At 42.6% G+C, this 25,780-nt stretch overlaps 1 protein-coding gene across 6 annotated transcripts in view; it reads left to right on the top strand.

Annotated features, from left to right (window-relative positions):
• RTN1 (reticulon 1) overlaps positions 1–25,780 on the top strand; it is a 285,115-nt gene that overhangs the window by 216,603 nt on the left and 42,732 nt on the right. The window lies entirely within an intron of this gene.

The following is a 25,780-nucleotide window of genomic DNA, read 5'->3' as shown; positions in this document are numbered from 1 at the left end:
CCCATCTCCTCTGCTTTTTGTTTCTTTAGAAGTATTTTGTCTTTGGGGGATAAAAGATTTCGAGGGTACACCCTCCTTCCTGTGTATGCACTAACTTCAATGATGTTAGTGGCAATTAAAGTGCTTCATATAAAAATAGAGTGCAAAATCTTTCCCATTATAGATTAGAGGCTAGCTTCTGCATTCTTTAAAATTAACACATCAGAATAGGGAAATCTAGAGGAATATAATAAAACAAACCTAGAGGAATGCAGTAAGTCAGCCTATTGCATGGTTGTTGGTGGCTTAGTCACGAGGCATCATATGGGGGCCAATATAAGTGACTCCTGATTTCCCAAATTACTCTTCCCTGTAAGTCTAAAATATACTTAGTGTTGATAGGGAAGATATTTGATAACAAATTTAACAGAGGGAATGTGTATTTGTTAGGTGACTTAAAACTAATTTGGATTCCTTTGCCACCACTCTCTGATGGGAAAAGGACCCTGCAGGGAGCCTCGCAAAACAGAATTAGCACGAACAGCCAGCTGTTCCCTGCTGTCCTGATGCCTGAGCTTGAGTTCATGTCGCTGTACAGTAACAGGCATGTGTTTTCCTAACTAGTGTCCCTGAAATAGCCACCATGTGCACAGTGCTGTTCAAATATATTTATCCTCAAAAGTAAACAAATCTGGAGGCTAATAAGGAGAATTTGGAATTGTGCATGCCCATTTCTCTCCCCAGTAAATCTGAGAGACAAGTATAACAGCTGGGACTGACTGAGTGACCATACATCTGATGAAGTGCTATGCGATGGAAGCCCTCATCTGTGAATGTAAGGCTTCAGGGCATTTTTATGGCCAGTTCTGTGTCATTCTAATCCTGTGCGAGTTGCCCCATATGGCTTGAACCCTCTGCTGCCAAGTTCAGACGTTAGAGAGGAGAGAGTGGCAGTCTTTTCAAAGGATTAAGGCATGCTAGGAAGCATAACCTCCGCACTCTTCTGCACTGAGGCTCCTTTGAAATCCAGTCTCCCACTGAAACTTACTGCTCAGCGCATTGCCTATGAAGAGAGTCTAAAAGGCCGTTCAGGGCCAGCCAAGCACTGGAGGTCCTGGGCAGATGACTCAGCGCCACCAGCATTTTATTTGAGCTCTGAGGCTCCTTCTGGTCTCACCTGCTCCATCTCAGCAGGTGAGAGGATCAGTGCTGCCCAGCCTCTCCCAGGCTGTTCTTGATCACTGTCAGTGGACAGTAGGATTATGCTCATGTCAAGCAGGACGGACTCCTTTCAGCAGTGAGGTCAAGTTAGTTGTTTTCCTGCTCTTGCTCAGTGAAGTCACTGGCAGCACAGATGCATTCAAGTTCAGGTGTTCACAAGTATGCTCATTCCCATGGCTGGGGAGCCATGCTGCTGATGCTGGGCTGAGTTTTAGAAAGGTCCAGAAATCTTCAGAATAAGACTTGGCAAATACCTGATGGTACCATAGCGTATACTGTCGGGAGTATCAGGCTTTACTGGTGCACTTGCCCTCACAAGGTTTATTTTGGGAGCTCTCTTGCCTTTCAGAGACCTCTGCTACTGTTGTACTGGAGACAAAATTCAATTTGTCATATTCCAGTTTCCTGACTGTGCACCCCTGAGCTCCTGCTACCCTGTAGTTCTGTTCCCCCACACCTTCCAGGTGACCTGTGTGAACATCAGGCTCCAACAGCAGAGATAAGTGTTCATGGCTGCAAGGTTCGCCCTAACTGTTAGGAACATCTGAGTGAGAAGCCAGCAAAATACCCAGTGTATCCCCATCAGGATGGGAGTGTGGCATTTACCAAACCTATTTGCTTGTGAGTCTTTTTTATTAGAGCGTGTCTCAGGGTTCATCTTCTAGGAAATGCTTTGGGGCAAATAGCATTCACTTTGCACTCACTTCCAATTCCTGTATTCTGACTACCTTGCAACTCAAAAGTATGGTGCTTGGGCCAGCCATGTGGGTATCCTGTGGGAGCCTGTTAGAAATCTCAGACTCTACCCAGCCCCATTGAATCAGAATCTGCATTTTAACAAAGATTCCCCTTGCGATTTCTATGTGCATGTTAGAGCTCGAGAAGCAGTGTTTTAGACTCCAGCAGCCAGCTTTCACATTCCTCCCTGAAGCCGTTCTGATAAAGGTCACCAATGACAACCTTCTTGCTCTCTAATGGCCTCTTTTGAGTCTCATCTTTCTTGTCCTCTCTGATAATTTAATGTCATACTGCTGACCAGTTCTTAAAACATTAGTGAGAAAGTAATATGTTCATAACAATAAATTTAAACTGTACAAAATGGTGCAAAGTGAAAAGCTAAGGCTCCCCTATTGCACCCACCTCCCGTTTCTAATTCTCAGAGATGAGCCTAGGCTTTTGTTGTTGTTGTTTTTCCTTTCAGACATTTTTTTGGAAATATTTAGGCATATACAATTTTTTATTGCACAAGTGATACCGTATTGAACAGGCCGTTTTATAACTTATTTCATTTAACAGTGAAATCGGAGACAGTACCACTCACATGGACATTGCTCTCTCCTTCCTGGAACTTTTCCTCCCTCATATCTGATGTTTCTGGTTTTCTCCTTACTCTCTGACCTCTTTTCCAGTCTATAGCTACCTTCCACCTAGCCCCTCATTTTCGTTTTCAGCTATGGCTGTATGTGTAGCATCGGTGGGGAACGTCCAGCCTGCGAAATCATTTGGTCTGGCCCTGCCAAGGCAACCACAGGCAGGACTCGAAATTCAATAAATCTAGGAGCTTTTTTCATAGCTAATTTTTAAGTTGAGAATTTTGTATCACCCGTGAATGATGTTATAAATATCCAAATGGCCCTTGGCAGAAAAAAGGTTCCCCACCCCTGGTGGAGCACCTCCCAGCTCGCTGGTTTTCGAGAAGTCTTCTGAGCTCCAGTTCCATTTTCCAAGTGCTGACTGGACATCCCATAGGCCCCCTAAGTTCAATCCATTAATGTTCTTTGTCAAAGTCTTCTTTCCTTCTACTCCCTTCCCTTCCTATTCTGAAAAGATATCATTCAGGCCTCACTTTGGTGTGAACATTCAAGTTAGGACTGGATCTGAGTAAAGACTCATCAGCCTACAACAGAGTTGAAAGTACAACCTGATTGTGAACACTTCAGTGGAAGTCTTGCACTTTAGTGTTTGGTTATAAAATTATCATCCAGATGATCGGGAATATTCGAAAAATTATCATCAAAATAAAGGTACAAAATATAAAAATTCTCTCTGTAGAACTCTCAAGAATGTACCCAGTGGCCCCAGTTGGAGAAATATTGGTTTAAGCCACTGTTTCTCGAAGTGTGGCCCAAGGACCGGGTTCCTCAGAACCTCCAGGCACAAACCTGCACTTTTAATAACCCGCTGGAGAGAACTTTGGCTGTAGCAGTTGAGCTGAGCAGCCCAGACCTGTGGTAAAAAACACGTTGGTGAGCCTGCCCTAAGCATATGGCAGTTTTTAATTAGAGACTGAGAGGGCACTCAGCCGCTTCCATCCCCTCCTGGGCCCCGGGAGGCAGCCTCTGCACCTTCTGTCTGGACTCCAGCTGTAGCAGCCCCAGCTTGCAGGACTCAGCCCCTAGTGGCAGGGAAAAGCTTATCTCCTCCTTGGGGGAGTGATTTGCAGGATGGCTACCAGATGGAGGTCTTCTCAAATAGACCTAGCATTTATGAAGTTTTCATTGTTATGCCAGATATTGCTTCTGTCCTAAAATATTTGGGAGAGAAGCAAAATAAGTGTGACCCACTTACTTTTCTCCTTGTAATTCTAAAAACGTCATTATACTCTATATTTATTTGCTTCCCTGAGACTGAATTCATAAATCAGGCTGTAAAGATTCTTGGCACATCTCTTTCTTTCACAGTGCAGATTCAGAACCAGCCTGAGGACTTGGGCCCCTTCTGTTAGAGCTGCTCCCCCCGTGCCAGCTTTCAGCAAGATGGGCCAGCGAGTGCCAGATAAGTCTGGCTCTGTGAGGATGTGTGCCATGTAAATACTCAGATGGAGGCAGTGAGCTTCCGTCTGAGGCTATTCAAACAAACAAGTTGCTTTTGTAAGACATTGCCCAGGGACAGAAGGGACTCTTCTGGTCCAGGCTTCCCGGACTGAGGCTGCCAGTGGCCAACTCACCTCACTGTTTTTTCCTTCTGAAGCTGTCACAAGATTAGCATTTTCCAAGATTACTTATGGACCTATGTTTTTTAAATGGTGGCTTCAAGACACTGGGGAAGTTTCCTTCTCTGCCTTGGATAGCATTGCTCCAAACTTTGGTGGCCCCAGAATTTATTATTTCTAGGGACAGATATTTTTGACACTCACCTCCAGGGTGTGTATATAGATATCAAATAGTTATTATACCTCTAATATTTTGATGCAAATTCTTTGGGACACAGCATACCCTACCTTCCTGATAAGTTTTGCTCGAGCACAGAGTGGGTCGTAGATTAGCTCCTAAGATGGATTCCAGTCAACCTTGAACTTGTCTGTAAAGACAGAGTTCACAGATGGCAACACTTTAATGCTTCTAAGGAATAATAACCCTATTTAGATAGTGATACTGATTTTCTTTCCAGCCCCTTTATCTCTCAAATAAATCATCCTCACTTACTGATGCAATCATGGGACTTAGAGGATAACACTCACATACTTCTCAGAGCCAAGACTGGCTCCAGGGGGTTCTCCACCCCTTTTAAATGTTCCCCTCATTTTCCCCTGAAGTCTAGATGGGATACTCACAGATATGGCCTCTAAACTTCTGGATCCTGTCTTTGCAACCCCACAGAACACTCCCGTAATACAGAGTGACACAAGTTTTACCCAGTGTTAGGCCAGCACTACCCAAGCAAGATCTTACCAATTCATTCCTTCACCCTTCCTTTGATTCAGCCGATATGACATACTGTGTGCCTGACACTGGCAATACAGCGGTGACCAAGGCAGACAGGACCCACCCCTCACTGGGCTTGCACTGTGGGTGGGGTCGGGTTAAACTAAATGGTAAATATAAAAGAGTGATGTGTGAGAGAGCACCTGGTGGTGGTGACACTTAGGAAGGTCAGAGAAGGAGTTTTAAAAGGTTCTGAGCAATAGTACGTGCAAAGTCTGGAGGCAGGAAAGTTCTTGGGTCATTCTGGAAATGGAAAAAATGGTCTGTGTCGCTTAGAGTGTGGTAGGCAAATGAGAGTGGCACGAAATGGGGTTGGAAGGTTGGCAGTGCCTTTTCATGCCAGGGTGCAGAGTTTGGCCTTTATTTCAAGCATTGCAAGAAGCCACTGAAAGATTTTTAAACTAGGAAGTAACATGACCTGCTCTGCATTGCTAAAGGTCACATTGGCTGCTATAGGGAGAAAGGATTGGAGGTCGACCAGTGTGGAAGCAGGAAAATCCATGGAGAAGCTGTTGCCATGGGGCAGGCGTGAGATGACAGTGACCGGGAGAGGGCGGTAGTAATGGGGATGGAGAAGCCTGGATGGGTTTGAGATACACTTTACAGATTGACTTAATAGGACTTACTGATATCAGCATTGGGTTGGTGGTGGGGGTGACTTTATCCCCAAAACCTTTCAAATTGTGTTTGTTTTCATTACCATAATGATTACAAATATATGCAAAAATATTTACAATGGGGAAAAAATACCCCAAACTTTGATGCTGTTTCATTAGTCATTGAACCCATTTTTTGCGTCAGTTCTTGGAAAATGATCCATTTGGGGTAGGATGGCACTGAAATACTCTCTCACAGCTTGAGCTCTGCATCTAGTATATTTGCGTGGCCAAATATCTGAGGGCATAACAGTCATCAGTGTGTTTAGGTGACAGTGGTGTTTGGATGGCTGAGACGAGCTGGAATGAGGGTCAGATATGGTCTCTGTGAATGTTAAATAAGACATGTAGCGGGGTAGGCAGGGGTTGTGGACTAGCCAGTTGGTTATTTAGGTAGAGTTAGATATAAGTTTGGCTAGAGCCAGTAACAAAAGCTTCAGAAAGTCCAAAATACAATCCAAACTATGAATCAAAATTATACCTACAGACAAAGAAAAGATAGCAGCCTGCCAGAAAGCAGAGGCTAAGTCAGAGAAAAAGTAGTTGGCAGGCAGACACTCAAATTAGGATCTGAAACGGGAACAAGCATACTGCCGGGCCTAGTTACTTCAGCCCACACTGACTGGTCTTTATCTGCGATCACTCGGTGCTGCTTCAGGCAGCACCGTCTCCATAGTGGTCCTCTTAGGTTTTAAATGGCCTGGGCCTGAGAAGCAGACCCTCTTCTGCCAGAACTTTTCTCTCTGCTTGTAGAAATTGGGGGCAGGTGATTAGGGGAGTGGATTAGGGGCTCAGTGGAACTGTTTGTTGTTTCTAGACAGTGTTTCTCGAAGTGTGGTTGGTGGAGCATTTCCATCCGAAGCCTTTTGTTTCTAGGGACGGGCTCAGGAATCTGCGTCGTTAAGTAGCTCCAAAGTGAATCCTCAGTCTATCAGAATTTGAGAATTACTATTCTAGGGACTGTGTCGAAGGTGATCTGTCAAAGCCCTGAGCGTAATCTCTGACAGATTTCCCTCTAGTCCCCAACTTTTCCCAGGGCCTGTGCCAGAATCCTGAAAGTTGGATTTCTGTTGGGGCTTTGATGTTAGTTCAAATGGGTCGTGTGGGGTTTAAATTGAAATTTATACTGTTAACGCTAGATTTCTGCCTCCTCATGGGAGAAGGGGAGGGGAGGTCATGTGGGCATACCCTGGCCTCACCAGCTCGCTCTGGGGGATGTTCCTACCGTCCCCCCACCTCATGAAGCTCCAGAACAAAGACCCAAAAAGGACATGGTGGGAACACAGATAGCTAACCCCCCATCTCCTACGGGCCTCCTGGATCAGAGGGGTCTTCCAGATGGCCTCTGTCCATAGCTTGGAATATTCCTGGGAGAGGGAGAAAGCCTGAGGGTGGGGTTGAGCTGTATGCTTTCAGTCACAAATGGGGAGTAGCAAGCTTGGTCTTATTACACAAGATCAAAATCTTCACTGTCATTAATAAATTATTCAGTGCAAAGCTGTACATTCTGGTAAATATAGCATTCCAGCTTAATTCGTCCCTTCTGGCAAGTACCTCATTTTCTTACAACTCTTGGCTGAGCTGAAATCTTGGGGGATTTATCCACAAACAAAGTACTTATAAAAACAGAATATGTGTTCCAAAACTAATTCTTTTACTTCCAAACTCACTGTTGCTTCCTTCCTTCTAACATTTAGATTTGTTTTATTCTGCATCTAACATGAGAGAGGAGCTCAAGTGAAGCCGGACAGTGGCTGTTCTTATCGATTATCTGCACTCATTGTTAATGTCTGTTGCCATCCAGTGGTTGTGATGAAAATATCCAACCCCTCTGCTTTTTAACCTCATCTCAGACCGCCACAATTTAAAATTTACAGGTCTCCTGGGTTATGATGTAAAAAATTATCTCTTTAAGTGATTTTACAATGCCCACACGACTGGATCATCTATGTGGTGATCAATCATTTAAATCACCATCCACATTTTCCTTGGAACAAGCACAGGGCCAGAGGTTCAAAAAATATTCTTAAATGGGTAACTTAGTTTTTTCCAGAATTGAGTTTAAGGTGGACCATTAATTTTAAGCCTGAACCAAAACATAGGATATAATGCTATGCAGAATGTACGAACCATAGTTTTGTACTAACTGGAGTTTTGGAATCAATACTTTCATTTTAAATTGAAGTCAGTGGTTGAGGTAGTCAGATGTTCTAGGTGATACTGTGGGGTTAGAAGAGCCAGCATTTGAAATAAGATCTCCTGATTTAAGATTCAATATCCTAAATATATAAATAGTTTTATAATTGGACACAATATACACAGCTAGTTCAAGTGTTAGCATGGTTAGTCAGCTGGAAATGCAGTCTAATACCCTGAAAAGAATTTAATTTTTAAAATTTTAGGTTAGCCAACTTATGGTTGACTCAATTGTACATAGAGTCAGTTGTTGGAAGTAGATGAAATCACAAATAACTTGATTTTAGCTAATTTTGATATAAGTAAAAGGGCCTCATTATCAATTTGTCCCTTTTATTTATTTTTTTCTTCCCTTTGTAGGCTGTTCATATTTTTAGGCTGTTTTTATTCATCTGAAAACAGAATCTTGAAAATTTTGGGTACGTTTTTTATATTCCACTAAGATGTGCTCTAATTCCAAAGCCTAAAATCTTGGCTTTGCTTTGATGTCTAAAGCCTCTCATGGTTTACATTGTGGTCCTCATGGAGACCGCGTTTCCTGTTAGTGTGGCTAAAAACACGGGGGCCTTGTGGATGGAGAAACCTCTTTGCCAAACCCCAGAGGCTGAGGGCAAAGTCCTCTGTGAAGAAGACATCTTTCTGATTTTAGCCTTGCTGTTCATTTGCCAAATCTGGACTAATTTGCCTCTAGGATCATTCAGTTTCTCTCTCCCACTGTATATAACATTTGACCTTGTAATTTATGTGATGCCCATTTGGTAACAGCTGAAGATGGTAACTCTCCCCCAGACTGATTCTCCCTCTTCCGTAGTGTAGAGTCAGTGCTGGGGAGTGGCTGCCCAGTCCGGGGCTGCTTTTCCCAGCCCTCCTGGTATCTCGGTGAAGCTAGGAGCCTAATTCTTATCATGGGATGTGAGTGGAAGGGATGGCAAGGTGGTAAAGATGCAGTTGTGCCTTTTCCTCCTTCAAGGCTCTAGGCCGAGGGGATGACAGACGGGAAGGAACCTAGGTCCCTGATTGACTACCTAGAGGAAAGCTGCCTGCTGATGAACACTCCCATTGATCAGTTAAGCTAGCCCAAAAGAAATTTCTCCCGTGGTAAGCCACTGAAAATGGGGTTATTGTTGCTGTAGCCAGCTTCATCCTGACTGATAGGATAGCCCATGATGTAGCGTGGGGCTGAGAAAGGTCTATATTGGAATGTACGTTGGAACAGGTGCCCCAGAGTTGCATAGTCAGTGCCTTTCTTCTTCTCTGTGCCTTTCTGCTTTGTTGATGCCCATGAGCCCTACTGCTAGAGCTACTGGTAAGACAATTCTGAGCAAGTCAGAAAAAGACAGTTCTGATTCCAAGATGTTTTATCGCTACTTCCCAAAATATTGTCATAAAAACTGATCAGCTCTTTAATAATCACAAATAGCTGGTGCCCTCTGGAGTTGTGCAAAGTACGCAGTATCCCTGGTGATGACTATCAGGTCCACCAGAGCAGAAGCAAAGAGGTTTCTATGAGATAGACCATGAGGAGGACTGGAGAGGTCCCTCTGTCTAGGGCTAGCCCCAGGCAAAATTGAGAAATAGGCACAGTATCTTGGGGCCCCCTGACTCCTGCCACTCATGTATCCTCAGTCTCACTGCTGTCCCTCAGCTACTCAAGGCCCCCACTTTGGGGAAAGTGCTCCTGAGGTTTCCTTTCAAAACACACGTTCCTGTATTCTGTATCCTTGGGGTCTTTCATGCTCTCCATTTCTTAGAGTGAACTCGACAGGTTTATTTGATAAACCAATTCTTTTTCCTGTGTTAGTGAACTAGTGTGTGATTCCTCCTATGCAGCAAATCTCCAGAAGGCTCCGAGGGTCTGAAGGAAGGAGCCACCTTAGGGAGTGGTAGTTGAAGGCTCCATTCTCAGCAGTATGTGTTCTGAAACACAAACATATCAGAATCTGCTATAAACCAGAATGCCAATTTATAAATTTACACTGGAGATGTACCAGGGAAACTCCATCCTAGTATGGAGATCAGTTCATTGTTGCCCGGTGAGCATAGAATTGGAACAAGGAGAGTGCATTGTTTCACTGGAAATTTCCATCACATTTGGCAGCCTGTGAACTGTTCTGTTCTCTAAGGACTGGGATCCTCAACTAGAATCAGAGAAGCTGCTTCCTGAGCCCCTACCTGAGGCCCTTTCCAGTGGCCCCTTGTCTCAGTTCCCCTTCTCTAAACACTGCATTATTTCGATTGCGTTCCCCCTCTTCACTGGGACAAGGAGTCATGGGCCAGCTGGGCTTGGATCCTAGCTCCACCACATATTACTAGCGGTCTGATTTAGGGCAGGCTAACCTGCCTGTGCTTCAATTTTTTTCATTTGTTTAAAGGGGAAACTGGTAGCTGCATCACAGAATTCTTGTAAGGATTAATTGACATAATTTAGGTTAAGTAATTACTCTCATTTTATTACTATTTAAATATTTATGTTAATAATAAGTATACAATGAGATGGGGCTTTGGAAGAATCTAGTCCAGTTACTCATTTAATGCAAGAATTCTTTCTGCAACATATTCTTTCATAAAATATCAATAAGTTTACAAGTTTTCTTTATGTGTCACAGTCTGGCTGCTTTGCAATGATTTATAGGATGTTGACTTGATCTGACTTATAAGCTCTTTCCCAAGCATATTGTGGGACAAATTGCCTCTGGGGAGGTTTCCTAAAGCCAGCTGACCCAATTTATCATCTTCTGTTGAATGTTTTTCCCCAAAAATATATATGCTTATGCCCCAACCTAAATACCCCAGAGTATAATCTTTGTGTGTAATGTCCACAGATCAGTATTTTTTAGTGTTTTCAGGTGATTTAAAATCTCCACCCGGAGTTCACAGACATTGAGCTCACCCCATCTGTGGTGTATGGCCTCCTGTTACCTTCAGTTCCATTTTTTTTCTCTGCTCAGGCCCTGGCATTCTGTGCTTTTTTGACTCTGTTAGGCCATGCTGCAGTAGCCAAACCCCAAATCTCAATGGCTTAGTTCCATGAATGTTTATTTCTAGCTCACACAGAATCTGATGCTACTCAGGGGGGCTCTCCCTTATCCAATTACAAATGGATCCAAGCTCTCTCTGCCCTGTGCCACTGAATATCAACATATGACTTCCCAGGTTGCCGTGACAGGGGAAGAGAGCTGGGAGGTGGGGCACACTAGTACTTCAGAACTTTCTTCTGGAAATGCCATGTCACTTTTGCTCATGGTCCACTGGCCAGAATTAGTAACATGACTGTCCCCTGATGCATGGGGCACACTGGAAACCTGGTGAGCACCAAGTCCTTATCACAGACTTCTTGCACAATTATCTCTTGTTCTAGGTCTTTGTAGCACTTATTTCCCAATATAGTGTGTGTGCATTTGTTTATTGCTTCTCTCTACCACATAGACTTTAAGCTCTTTCAGATCGCACTCTTTTGCTGCTGTAGTTCCAGTGTCTACCATGGTGCCTGGTAAGTAGTAGGGGCTTAATAGACATTTGATGAATAAATAACAGTAATTCCAGACCCATAGGTGAAACCACTGAAGTATATTATGGAATTTTATTGTATGTCAATGTGTTTTATAGCTTGTGTGCTCTTTTCCAAGAGCTCATTTAAGTCTTACTGAGTCCAAGGAAAGGTTAAAGACTAATAAGCCAGTTAAGAAGAAACCATGGTGTGTGGATCCCCGACTGTTACTCACGAAGAGCAGCTACCTCTTGGCTGTGCACTCCTGGAGTGAACAGGAGAGGGCAAGTATAGTTGGCAGAGCAAGATGCTCTCTGAGGTTCAGCTGACGTAGCCAGTAAGAGATCTGAGTTGACAGAGCAGAAGGTGACACCACTGTAGCCTGTGTTCAGCCTCTCTCTGCTGAGCCTGTGGAATTAGTACAAGACCAGTCTATTGAAACCTTATAACCCCTATAAAATGGGAAGACTTTCTGCATTGAATGCTTCCTGTTATTTTGAACACAGCAGAGCCCAATTAAAAAACAAGGCTTGTTATTAAGTCTAGTTTAGAGACAGGAGCTATTATGTAATGATTAAGGCATGGGCTCTGAAATAAGACAGTTTCAACCCTAGTCCACTGCTTGCTGAGCTAAAACTTCCCAAGCCTCATCTGTAAATGTGGCTAATGATTCCTACTCTCTAGAATAGTAATGAGGTTTAAATTGAGTGCATTGAGTAACATTTTTAAGGAGCTTAAGTTAGTGGAAGACCTGGCACGTTGAAGTGGCAGCAGTTACCACATTCCGTGATCGGATCGTGTTCTCTGTCCTAGTCAGGAAGCGGTTCCCCAGGATGCAGGAGGCCACGGGTGGGCTCCTCGGGGCCAGCCCCGGCCTTCCAGGCCGCTGCGTGGCAGCCCAGCCCCGTCCCCGAGCTCTGCCTGCAGCCACTCGGCCTTCCTGCTCCCGGGTGGGGAGGATGGAGTGAACCCCTCATCCCTGTCACAGCCCACCGCAGCCCCCAGCTCTCGTCCTATCAGGACGGATTTCTCCCAGCTCAGAAGAGTGGCCTGGGGGGTAGCAGCCGTAGCAGAACCCTTAGGGCTACTCTCCTTCAAAAGGGACTGAATTCGTGGCAAGCTTGGAATGATTCAGACTCCCCTTCCCCACTTCCCCAAGTGTCACTCTACCCACAAAAAAGTGTATCCCTCTGATTTATTTTTAAGCTACCTTCTGAATAATCAGATTCATTAGGAATATTTGAAGTGATATTTGAGGGCGAGCTTTAGCTACAGTCCACAATGATAGACATGGAATCAGCCTTTTAGAGTGGAGAGACAAATCCTTGAGGGTTTGTTTCTCACATAAAATGCTTCAGGTGACTGTCATTTCTCTCAAGCTCTCCATTTTTGTTATACGCTTTCAGTTATCCTAAGTGGGGATTAAACTTTGATGTGGCTCTAATTTAGAGCAATCTCTTGTCTGCCCAGTCCCCTATAGGCAGGCACACTGGCACCAGGCTGGGAACAGGACTTACGCACAATTTCTGTCTCCATCCAGGGATGTTTCTTGTAACTTCTTGCTTGTTTTGCACGTTAGGATTCATCTTTCTTGTCTAACATTTTCATGCTTTCAGAAATAATTATGCATGCACTCACTCCAAAAATCCATATAAAGTATTTCACAAGCACTGACAGAGAATCGTCATCCATAAAATACATGTATTTTAATCATCCCTTTAAGAAGACAAAGTTATGGTTGGCCCTTCAAACACTTAACTCTTATCTATGATTTGAAAATGAGGATTCATGCTTCTATTTTTTCAAGATATAAATTATTATAGAAAGTTACATACACAGATTGTAGAGAATAGTATAATGAACTTCGAAATCTATATAAATAAAATTTAGCAATCATTATCATTTTTTCATATTTATTTTATCTACTTTTGCAGGAGGCATTTTTAAAATTAAGTCACAGCCATCAAGATATTTCACCCAAAATGCTTCAGTGTCCATCTCTAAAAATAGCATTTTCTTACATAACCACAGGACCATTGTTACATCTAATAAAACAAATACTTTAACATCATCTAATGCCAAGTTAATATTCAGATTCCCCAAAGAATCCAATTTATTTTTAGTTGATCACTTTTAATTAGCCAGTGAGCAAATATCTCTCAACTTCTGTTTTTCCACTATATTGATTGTGATGAGAGCATGGAACAGTGGGAAGTTCCCTGGGATTGTATATTACATGGTGATCAAATCCGTTTCCTTTTTTCTGAATATTTTATTATGGAAATTTTCGAACATACAGAATAGTTGGAAGAATTCTTCAGTGTACGCCTGTTTACATGGTTCTGTTTTTTATTTTTTCCCTGACTTGGGGTGACTGAGACTTGATAGTATCTATACCTCAGATTCAGTGACAAAGTGAGTATTCTGTGGGGCTTCTTTTTAGGTGGAAGCCTTAAATAATGTTTGCAAAGCAGGTGGATAATGTGCTGATTACTTTGCTTGGTTTATAAATCTTGAGAGTGTCGTCTCCCAACTGGGTAGCTCATTCCAGCCTATAAACATTATTAAGCCTGACTTCCCATTGACAGATTTTTCTGGGCCATCCGCTGACAGCAGCATCGCCACTGTGGTTTAAGTGAGAAAATGACAAGCCACCCTGTCTAATACTGAAGCAGTTGGAATAGGCACTGTGTTTACACCTTACTCCGTGTCAGTGGTATGTCAACATTTTCTAAAAATATCATGCAAAGGTACTTGGAAAAGAGAAAACAAATCTGGTTTTTAAAGCGTCTCTCTGAGGGTTGCTGCCGTTGCTATGGAGATCAGAGAAGCAGATTTTCACGGCTTTACCACGGGCTGGCTTCTAGCAGATTCACGAGACTAGGCTTTTCTTTCTCCTATTCTGGGTGGTTTTGTTAGACATGGCCTTGCCTGAATAATATTAACATAGTGTTTGTGTGACAGCACATTAGATGCTAATGCTTGGAGTTGTTTTTAGCAGCAAGATTTAACAATACAGGATTTGTTTTTTTATCTGCATGTTTTTAAATAGACTGACTCAGCTTGGAGCACAAGGAAATGCTAGTTTAATATTTTAGTGCCATCTGCTGTAAGTTTCATGGCATTTTTCCCCGTCTGGCTTAATCATAGCAATTCTCCCCATCCTTTATTAGTCTTAGTAGAACACAGCAAATCTCTTTCCTATTCTTTTATACTGATTGGCTGTTTCTTTCTACTGATCACTGGGCGAGGCTCTAGGTGTTCGTATCCTGAAGATTTCTGTTCAATGGAATGTATACGTATGTGTGATATTATCAAGCAGTTAACGCATCCTTACACCTCTCTGCTTTATCTCAGATGACAGCTTGACTCATGATGAGTGAACATTCATAAATTCAGCAACATCACTCAATCAATCATTATTGAGAACCTATTACCTGCCAGGCTCCTTCCTAGGCACGGTGGAGGGAGTAGAAAACAAAGCAGATGCCCTGCTCCCATGGGGTTCAGTTAGTGGGAGCCTAACAGTATATAAGTAAACACACGTATCACAGTATCACCTCATGGTAAGTGCTGTGAATTAGAAAAATAAAGCAGGCTAGGGGAAAACGATTTTAAATAGGATGGTCAAATATAGATGGTAGAACTAAAATATTGCCATGGACATCTCTAACGTGTTATGGCTGCTAACAAGGACAACAGATGTGCCTTCCAACCCTGTGCCTTGAGGCTCTTGTTAAAGGCAGACTCATCTTATTGTTAGCTAATTAGTTTTCTTTCAACATTAACCAGAAGCATTGGACAAATGAAAAACAAATCTGTTCTGTAGAAGCTGCCAGTTTCCACTATTGCTATGGAACTGGGTGGACATTGGACTCCACTCAGGTTGGCTGTTCTCTGATTCAGCACATGCTTAGAGCACCTGTGTGCCTAGTTCTTTGCTTGGTTCCATGGGGAACACCAGATAATTTAAAATCAGAACCTGCTCTCCAGGAGGTGCTTTGAACTGAATACTTTCCAACCCTCAGTCCCTCCAGGGCATAGAATGAATGCATATGGAGCATTTAAATAATAACACCAGGAACTGCTATGATTAACTCTCACTACAGATGCTGTCAATCTTAAGGACAATCATATTGGATTTCAGAGGAAGAAGTACTAAGATGTCCAGTGCATTTCTCTTTTTTTCCCTCTTTAAAGATCAGTTTGAGCTGAACATTGAGCCCCGTGGAGACTACTAATATTCCTGTCATTAGAAACAAAGGAGATTCTGAATGAGGTAATTAGAACTATGAACAATCAACATGGATTTATGTGTGTGTGCACACTTTGGCTTATACATGTTCACACTCATGTGCACATGCTCATTCATTCATTCATTCATTCAACAATAAGTCTCAGGCACCTACTGCATGTGAGTGCTGGGCTGAGGAAGATAAGATGAATAAGACAGTTCTTGCCCACAAGGCATCTGTAGGGACATACATATAAACAGGTTAGTGCAACAAAGTGTCACAGGAGCCATGAAAGCAATGCTTGTCCAGCCCTGTCTGTGTTACTGATTTATATGAGCATCTGGCCTTCCCATGCCTATTTTCCCATATCTTAAAATCTGGAGCAGGGAAAAGTATTAGTAGAATAATGATTCCTATCCCTTTCTTAACCTAAAGAGAAAGATTGAATTATCTTGGAGTGATGACAATATTTTTAGGGTTACTGGGAAATGAGCCACATAAAGAATTGTTGCTTTAATAGCTTCGGTACCGTTACCAGACGCTGTCGTGATAGTCTGCCAGTGGGAGAGCAGCAAATGGTAAGAGTGTGTCTTATCCCAGTTGCCCTGTTTATGTAGTGTAGGTGGGGCTGGTGGATAACTTTAGAGACTGATCAGCCCTCTGTACAATTTAATGTCAATGCACACCTCGGTGCATGCTGATCACAGGATAGCTGCAAATTGACGGGTGAGTGCTGTGCACTCCTAGGTACGCACAGTGCTCCCCTGCCCTGTGCCTGGGAGCCTGGGGGAGCCTGCACCGATGCAGAACTGAAACTGAGTTTGGGAATAAGGAGAGGCTTTGAATGTCTTATTTATCCCCTACTCTCTCAAGTGCTTTTAATAAGGTTTTTCTGGGTGTAAAGGAGAGATTTAAGTGCGTCATATTACCCTTACTGTATATAAAATTTCCATCCAGCCGAGTCCTACTCGGCAAAGCCAGGAAAGTATTTGTTGGGCTAACTAAAGGCTGCACATGCTGCTTTTTGCTGAATCTTTATAGTGCTAATCCAGCTCTGATTACCCACGTCGCCTCCCTTCCCCCAATCCAATATGCTCAGTTGGCATTAAAATGGTATTTCTGTGGTGTGCGGCACAGCCTTTGTGAGAGGTGGATTTCCTTTCGACCACAGTGTCGGGGAAAGTCAGCAACAGCAGCAGCGAGTCCAGCTCCAGGACCAGCACTGGCTCTCCCCCAGGCGCTCTCACGGCCCTGCCCCACCTTCTCGCCTCTCCTTCCCCTAGCTGGCCGTTTGCCTCTTCAGTTTCCTTTACTTCTGTGCTATCCGTGTGGAAAATGCTGAATTCAGAAGGAAAAAGCAGCCCATCCCTGCATGCTGTTTAGGGGCACCCTGCCAATCGAAACAAGGACTTATGTGTAGATTCCAGTGACCCTGGGCCTGCGGAGCTCTGAGATGACTCTTTAGGTGCCAGTGCGTTCCCGAAGCTGTTTCTGCTTCTCTTGGTGGCAGACCATCCTGTACCCACTGCTCTTCCATTCCACCCTCACCAGACCTAAGGAGTCGTGTGTTGTGAGGGAGCGTTGTTAAATACTGGATAGGATTTCTGAGCCATGTTGCATAATCTTCTCAGTAGATCTTTGAACCTGGCAGAGAAATGATTATTTTGGGGGTGTTCCTTAAAGGGATTAGAATTCAGGGATTTTTATGCTGAGACTATGTTATGGTCTGAATATTTGTATCTCCCATCCCCAAATTCATATTTTGAAATCCTCATCCCCAAAGATGATGTAGCCTGCATAGGTGCAAAAGGAAAATTGAGTTTGGGAATGGGGAGAGTGGGGTCATTGGGAGGTGCTTAGAGACCGTCACTTAACCAGTGTCACAAAGGTTCACTCCTGTGTTTTCTTCTAAGAGTTTTATAGTTTTAGCTCGTACATTTATGCCTTTGGTCCATTTTGAATTTTTTATTTAGTTTGAGATAGGAGTCCAGCTTTATTCTTTTGCATGTGGATATCCAGTTGTCCTGGAATCATTTGTTGAAAAGACTCTGTTTCCCATTGAAGTGTCTTGTCATCCTGGTCAAAAGGCAATTGACCATAAATGTTATGGTTTTTTTCCCCTAGGCTGTTAATTCTATTCCATTTATCTATATGTTTAACCTCATTGGTACCACATTGTTTTTGATAAATGTAACTCTGTAGTAAGTGAAATCTGGAAGTGTGAGTCCTCCAGACTCATTCATCTTTTTCAATACTGTTTAGGCTGTTCTGGCTCCCTTGCATTTCCATATGAATTTTAGAGTAAAGTTGTCAATTTCTGAAAAACAGTAATTAACAGGGATTGCTTGGACCTTGCAAGGATCCCGTTGACAGGGATTGTGTTAAATCTGTAGTTTGGGGAGTGTTGCCATCTTAACAATATGCTGTCTTCTAATTCACAGATGTAGGATATTTTCCAGTTATTCAGGTCTTATTTAATTTCTTTCAGCAATATTTTAAACATATCACTGTACAAGTCTTGCACTTCTTTATTAAATTTATTCTTAATTTTTCTATGCTTTTTGATGCTATCATACCACCACTTGTTTTTTAAAATACTACTTTATTGGAATACAGCCACACTCATTTGCTCACATATTATCTTTGGCTTTTGTGCTACAATAGCAGAGTTAAGTAGTTGCAACTGGGACTATACAGCCCACAAAGCCTAAAATAGATACTATCTGGCCCTTTACAGAAAAAGTTTGCTAATCTGTGTTCTAGAACATAATTTGTTTTCAGAAATCTCTGATTCTCTTTTTCTCCCTGCTGTGTGGTAAGATGGAAGAGAAATCAGAGTCATTTTATGTGATGTTGTGAAATAAAATAATATTGGATAGGATGAGTTTTGGAGTTAGTAAGACCCTAGGTCCCAGTCCTGGGCCAGCATTCTCTGTCTGTTTGATATCTCTGAAATTCTGTTTCTCCTCCTTGAAATTCTAGTTTCCTTTTCTTACGAGGAAAGCAAATGATTTGCTAATGTCATATGGAAGAGCCAATGTCAGGAACTGGGCCCAGAACTCAGAACTTTTACCTTTTTGTTCATTTTTATTTCCTCTGCTTGGGAGTTAGATCTCTGAAAGTTGCTCCTTCCCTGCTCCACACACTAAATTCTTAATGCTAGCTTGCTAGATGCACCTTTATTATTTCTCCCATTTGCTTCTTTTTCTAAGTGCAGAAAAATGTGTTTGGTACTCAGTGCTAGGTAAGATTGCAACAAGTTTTGTGTTCCCCTTAAGAAAAAGATGTCACTCCATGTCTTAGTAGCGGTGTTCTGTTCAGCTCATAAACATGTAGGACTCATTTTTATTGGCCATCGTTAGATAGGAAACATTGCAGTCTGAGCCACCAAAAGCACGTCTTCTGCAGTGTCTATTTGCAGTATCTGCTCTGTTGGTATAAATGACAACAGCCTTCCAGCTGGAACAGATTCAAATGGCTTTCCTCCTGACCATATTTGAATCCAGCCTGGAAGAATGTGTCTATACCCAAACAGATCAAAATAGTACTCAGCGGCTCCACTTGTACAGGTAAAGTGCAGATTCCCAGTCACAACGGAAAGTTTCAGATTGGTTCAAAAGTAATCATGTGGTTATCTGGGAAACAAAGATTATCTGAGAAATAAACTTCAAATCTTGTGCTTACTGCAAGAGAGAGGCTTTTCTCAGTCATTATTTTTTTAGCTTGATTCATAATGCTTTGCAAAAAAATGGCTATTGTATTAATAAAGTGGCAGGCTATTACGACTACTCATTCTTTCAGGTGGGACATAATATTAGAAATCATCAAGTGTTGAAATGACGTTATCTTTTTCTGGAAATCAAGGAACCTCTGTGTTGTTGTTTTTTAACCTGACTGGTCGAAGAGTTCAGAATCAGAGAATTTCTGGGTTGGAAGGTACAGTACAAAAGACCTTATGAATATTCTCAGTGACTTCAAGCTGACTTTTCACCCTTGGTCAGTTCTGAAATTTATCGCATATGTCGATGCTACTTCTCCACCAATCCTATGGTATCATGTAGGGCCGTAAAATAAAATATAACCGTCATGCTAACCTTGAATCTCCACTTTTTCAGACCCTGAATTTCCATCGCTGTCAGTCAACACAGATTGGTTTCAAGTCCATGTGCCATTTATCCCCTTTTGTATGCCCTCTAGTTCCTCCAAACCCCTTTTCTGAGTGGTGTGCCCAAGCGTAACATCTTTCTGAGTAGTATGTGAGCTGGATAGTGCATTCCATGGGGAGACCGTGGACTCCCTCACTGTGGACCCCCAGTGTCTATCAGTTCAGCCTGGGACACATCACCTCTTCCTCATTTTCGTCACACTGTTGACTTGTGTTGAGCTGACATCATCTAATACCCATAAGTCTTTATTTATAGAGGCTAGTAATAAGCTACATTTCCTTAATATCACATTATTTTGGTTGGCATCTTGGGTAGTAGTACTAGAGCTTGCATTTTATCTTCATTAAGCTTGATTTTATTAGGTTTACACCATTTTTCTACTCTGTCAAGATTCGGAGGGATTCTATCACTCAGTGCATTTTCTGTCCCTGCCAGCTTTCGCATTATCATAGGTATGATCTCTCACTTCCTACATATCACTGATTAAAGGTTTGAGAGCTCAAAAAGCCTGTGATGGGCTTTAGAAACTTCTCTCCAGACTTTTTTCCCTTTTTAAAAATATAAGTATAGTTGGTATACAATATTATATTAGTTTCAGATGTACAATATAGTGATTCGACATTTATATACCTTACAATGTGAACACCACCCTAGGTCTAGTAATCATATGTCACTGTGTGAACTCATCACAGTATTATTGACTATATTCCCTTTCCCTTTTTTACCCATTCCCCCCCCCCCCTCCTCTGGCAACCATCAGTTTGATATTCTTTCCAGATTTAAGTTCAATTACAGAAACATTTATTCATCATGTGCTTGGTAACAGCCTGTATTCAGAGTTGGAGTTTCAGTGATAAATAAGATAGGACAGTAGTCTCAAGCAAATCATCACTCTGTATAGAAAGACATCCAAACAAATAGCCATAGTATACAGCAACGAGTGCAGTAGCAAAGGTGTGAACAGGGCACACAGAGGCGAGGCCAGCAGTTACCTGGGGAGGTCAATGGTCTGTACCAGGATGAGGTGAGGGGATGGTTGAGCCAAGTCTTGAAAGAGGAGGAGGCGTTTGTGAGAAGAAAGGAGATTGCCTTTCATTAATAAGCATTTCTTCATAGGAAAACAAAATGCTGTTTTCCTGAGAGCCCTTCCCTTGAGCCCTAAACTGAGAGGATCCCGTGGTTCCTTCACAGCGTTACAACTATCACATTCTTTCAGGATGGGCAGCTCTGCTTAAAAATACTCTAGAACTTGTGTTTTCCCCGTGCAGGTGGTTAGGAAGCTCTTACTAATGTTTCTTAGATTTAGGGCCTCAGGACCAAGAATAGGAAATCCTGAAAAATTGTTTCGTGGTCGCTTATCCTTACTGGCCTGAATCTCTGCTTTGTGACAGACTCGTCCGTCTTGGAGGAAGAACTCTTGTGCCGAGTAGATTCCCAACAGCTGTGGTATAGTAGCTCCCAGCTTCTTCAGTATACGAGACCCCTGAGACTCACAGTGGACTCCACACCTTCGTAGAAATTTACAAATTTGTTGCTGGCAACAAATGGATTTGTCACCAAGTCTGCCAGCCTTGGCTGTAGAATCAGCTCAGGCAGCTGTAGTGAATAGCATTTAACATTTATTATCTCTATGGGGACAATCAATTCAGCAAGAGATTTACTCCTTTAAAAACTGCAACAAAATTAAATAACCTTTCTTTCACATCGAGACCTGAGAATATAGAAGTACTTGTCCTTTTATTAAGTTATGCTACTGACTTTTTAAGTGGTGTCTTGGCCCTTGGAATGATGAGTGACTTGGGCACAAAGCCATCTGAAGACAACAGGGTAATTGTGCAGTGGGCCAAGCCATTCATTTAGTCGGAAGTGACCATGCCATTTAGCAACGATCCTGCGGCGTTTAAAAGCAAAGTCATTCTATCTGCTGCCTCAGCATAAAGGCACATGTCCTTTTCTGTGGCCAGGCAGGTAAATGCAAGTATTAAATAGCTGTTGACAGTAGAGAAGTGGAGAAGTTTAAAACTTAGCTGAATAGTTGCTCTGACTGCAACAAAGTTCCCTGCTACTTCTGTCTAAATTTCCAGGGAAACCAAGAATATAATAAAGGTCCTAAAAAAGTAAAATTTTCAAAGCTACATTAAATTTCTGGTAGCCTGCTATTCTTTGCAGCTTTTATCGTGGTTTTAAATAACAAATTTATACCTGTATTCATTTCTTAATGATTGTGTTCCCCAATAGCGTGTATGCTCTAGGAGGACATGGGCCATGTTTCGTTGTCATTGTTTATATGCTCACTACCTAGCATGGTATCTTACTTGACCTGCAAGAACTCAGGGTCCCGTGGAAGAAAAGTGATAATGACTTGTTGCTCCTTCTATCTCTGCCTCTTGAGCCCATAGCCTGGCTTCCTTGCTGGTTTTGCACATATGATCCTGGAGCTGAGTGTACCTGGAGAGCAGGGCCACTGGGGAAGGGCCTTAGGGCAGAGTGAATGCCAGAGAAGAATTTTCCTTTGGGCAATCGCTTTCCTCCGGGTCAACTCCTACTCAGAGGCAAAAGCAGAAGCAACATTTCTAGGCCTGTCTGGGATGAGAAATAGTGGGCGGAATCCACATGTATATGCTCAGCCTGTTCTTTGCCTGTCATTTAAACAATCAGTATGGAATTCCATGTTGCCTACCTTTATTCTTTCCCTCATTCAATAAATGTTATTAAATACCTATTACTTGCAAGCCCTATATAGGCACCACGTGAAAATAAAGAGTAAATAAAAATATGAGTAACATACCAACCCTTTCTGATGGAATAGCGTACCGGTGGATATCACCCTGGGAAGGTTTGCCTGCTCGAAGAGGGTATGCGTGGTGACGACCGAGAGCACCTCCGGATCCTGTTTCACCACTAACCTGCCATCCTTTTGATTAACTACTGTTTTATATAGCATTTTAATTTCTGCTGGTTGGCTAATATTTATTTATAACTTTGATGTTCATGTCAACGTTAATAATTACTAACAGAACGTTTACTCCATACCAGACCAGGACTTGACATATATTAACTCACTTAATCCTCACAGCAGCTTATGACGTATATGCTAATATTGGTCATTTTCATTTTACTGATGAGGAAACTGAGGCACGAGAAAGTAAAGTAACGTTTTCAAGGCCACGCTGCTAGCGAGTGGCGAGGCCGCCGTTGGAGCGCACGGCCTGGCTCTGGAGTCTGTGTTCTTCCACCCTGCGCCTTCCTGCCTCTCGTAGTTGAACGGAGCCTATAATCACCTTTTTTCTTGTACTGCCCTCCTCCTGTTTTGAAATAAAGATTATACTTGCGACATGAAATAATGCAGGTAGCTTTCCTTCTTTGTCTGTTTCTGGAGCAGCCTATAGAAAGCAGACGTCACCTGGGCTTGGGAAGCGTGGTGGAGCCACCTGGACCCGTGGGGTCTGGTTTGGTTTTGTGTGGAGGGCGTCTTTGATTACCGTTTCAGTTCTTTAAAGGTTATTTTCTGGTTAAGATTTGGATTCTCTTTTTGTACTAATTTGTACTATATTTTCCCCAAATGTTTCAGTTTTATCCTAGCTTTATAGTTACTGATTTGTACTGATTTCCGTAATACTTTGTAATCTCTGCCGTGTCGTCCCCAGTTCCTGCCGTGTCGTCCCCAATTCCTGCCGTGTCGTCCCCAGTTCCTGCCGTGTCGCGCCTTGCTGCCTCCTTTTCTTCATCAGTCCGATTCGTCTTACTAATCTTTACAAAAAAGCAGCTTCTGGTTTTTAGCTTCTTCATTTTCGTTGTTTTCTTCTCTATTCCATCAGTTTATTTTCATACTGATATTATTTCCTTCTTGTTTCTTTGAATTTTCTCTGTTGCTCTTCTGAGTTGAAAATGTAGCTCATTTGCGTTTATTTTCTAATTTCCTGACTAATAGACTTAAAACTCTCGAATTTTGACATGTGTTTTCACTGTCATTCAGATCTAAGTTTTTATAATTTCCCCTATGATTTTTTAATTTTGTTACATTTTGGTTAGTTTTGAGTGCCTGTAATGTTGATTCACTGGGATTTATTAAGGTTTTGTTCATGCTCTAGCAAGTACTTGATTTTTGTATGAATGTTTCATGCATGCTTAAAGAAAACAAAATATATATTCTCTTTCGGCTCTAAAGTTCTCTATTAGTTTGAGCTTATTAATTATGATATTTAAATCTTATATACACTTTTGCTCATTTTTGTGTGTTTGATCTATGAGTTTCTGTGCAGGGTTTTTAAACCTTCCAATTTCAATTTTTTATTAATCTATTTCACCCATTGTTTGACCACTTATGTCTTATGTATTTTGAGATTCTAGCTTGGGCCTCTCACGGTAAGCCTAGGGAGTGGCAAAGAGAATGTTCCTCAGAGAGGAAAGCCTCTGCTGTTATGATCTGGGCTTGACTTTCCCGCCTGTCCCACCACCTCACTACCAGCCGCTCCACCCCATCACTCAAGCATAGCACCACCAGGTGACCTTGCCTTTCTGGGAACCTCTCTGTCTCTTTACCCTGGAGGAGGAGCGCATGTTCTGGTGCCACCCTGAGACCTGGGACTGTTGTTTTTCTGCCTCCAGTGCTCTATCCCAGGGTAATTAGAGGAAAAGAAAACCAGGCAACTCTGTTCCAGTCTCTCCCCTGTGGGTGCCCATCCTTTCTGGACTGCGGTCTGCTGTCCACCCTGGAATGCGGCCACTCTTCCCACGAGGGGTTTCCCCATTTATATGTGAGTTTCTGAGATCCATCAGCCTCCTTTCCCTTTCTGTGCCATCTCCAGGGTTAGGTTTGGGGGAGGGGACAAGCAGTTGGTGTAAGGTCACAATTTTATCAGGCTACTTTGTGTTGTATAACGAGTAATTTCCATATTCTGTTTACAAATTAGTTCATGATGTTGGGAGCTTGGCAATCAATTGTGAATATTATGAAAGGTATCAGAATCTAACAGAAATTTCAACCTCAAGTTTTGAGGTTCTCCGACACCATCTGGCATTTTCTCAGTTTTGTAATCAATGTACTTCAATGTCTTTGCACCATGCAAATTTTCAGAATTATTTTCGGAAGCTTGCAATTAACATTTTTTAAAAGAGACATTTAATTATCCTTTGTCATAGGAAATATGTTGCGACGTGGGAGAGGAGGGTTATGTAAGTGTATAGGCGCACACGCTCGCGTGTAATTGTTTCCGTTCGTTCTTGTACCGTTTCTCAATCATTTACACCCATTGGGATTGATTTCTCCCCCCTTCCTCACCTGTCCTGAACTGTGGCTCTCCTCCTCTCCAGATAGATAATCTGTTGCATTTAATTACCACGCTAGCACTCTTTTATTGAGAGTTGACTAGGATCAATATTTTGTTTAGTAAAAAAAAAAATCCTGCCTGACTGGGCGTGGCTCAGCGGTTGAGCGTCGACTTAGGATCCAGGCAATCAGGGTTCGATTCCCGGTCGGGGCACATGCCCGGGTTGCGGGCTGGCAGCTGATCAATGACTCTCTCATCATTGATGTTTCTGTCTCTCTGTTCCTCTCCTTTCCTCTCTCTGAAATCAATAAGGATATATTTAAAAAAAAAAAAAATCCTGATTTAAAAAACTGGCCAGCTGCAGAATAAGAGACTTTTCACAGAACATCTGACTGAAGAAGGCAGATGCAGTGAAGACCCTATGGTGAGAGGTGGCACTTAGGATTAAAGTAAGGTTTCAGAACGAAATGGGCCCCTCGCTCTGAGGTGCATCTTCTTAAAGCAGATCCAGGTGTGGACAAAGGTGGAGGGAACTGAAGAAGTCGGCCTGGTTCTGAGCGTGTTTGGAGTTCAGCAGGACTCCCTTTTTGGCAGAATTCACTTACTGGTTGTGGTATAGACTGACCTTTGGGTTCTCGGGGATTCTTTGACCGTGTGCATTTTCTATAGCAGCCTCACCTGAGCGCATTTTAGGCAAAAGTAAGGCACAGGGAGAGGAACCACCTGGGGCAGCAGCGTCCCTATAGAGTGAAAGCCTACTTTGTACAGAGCAGCCAAGACCAGGAGCCGCATTCAATTCAGCAAGCACAGAAATGTCCGTTAGTATTCTGGTGAATGTTCAGAAGTTGAGTTGTGTGAAAACCGCT

This window comes from Miniopterus schreibersii (genome assembly GCF_964146895.1).
Source record: "Miniopterus schreibersii genome assembly, chromosome: 1".
NCBI classification, from domain to species: Eukaryota; Metazoa; Chordata; class Mammalia; order Chiroptera; family Miniopteridae; genus Miniopterus; species Miniopterus schreibersii.
Note: the sequence above shows the minus strand (reverse complement) of the source record. Positions and strands in the feature narration are given on the sequence as shown.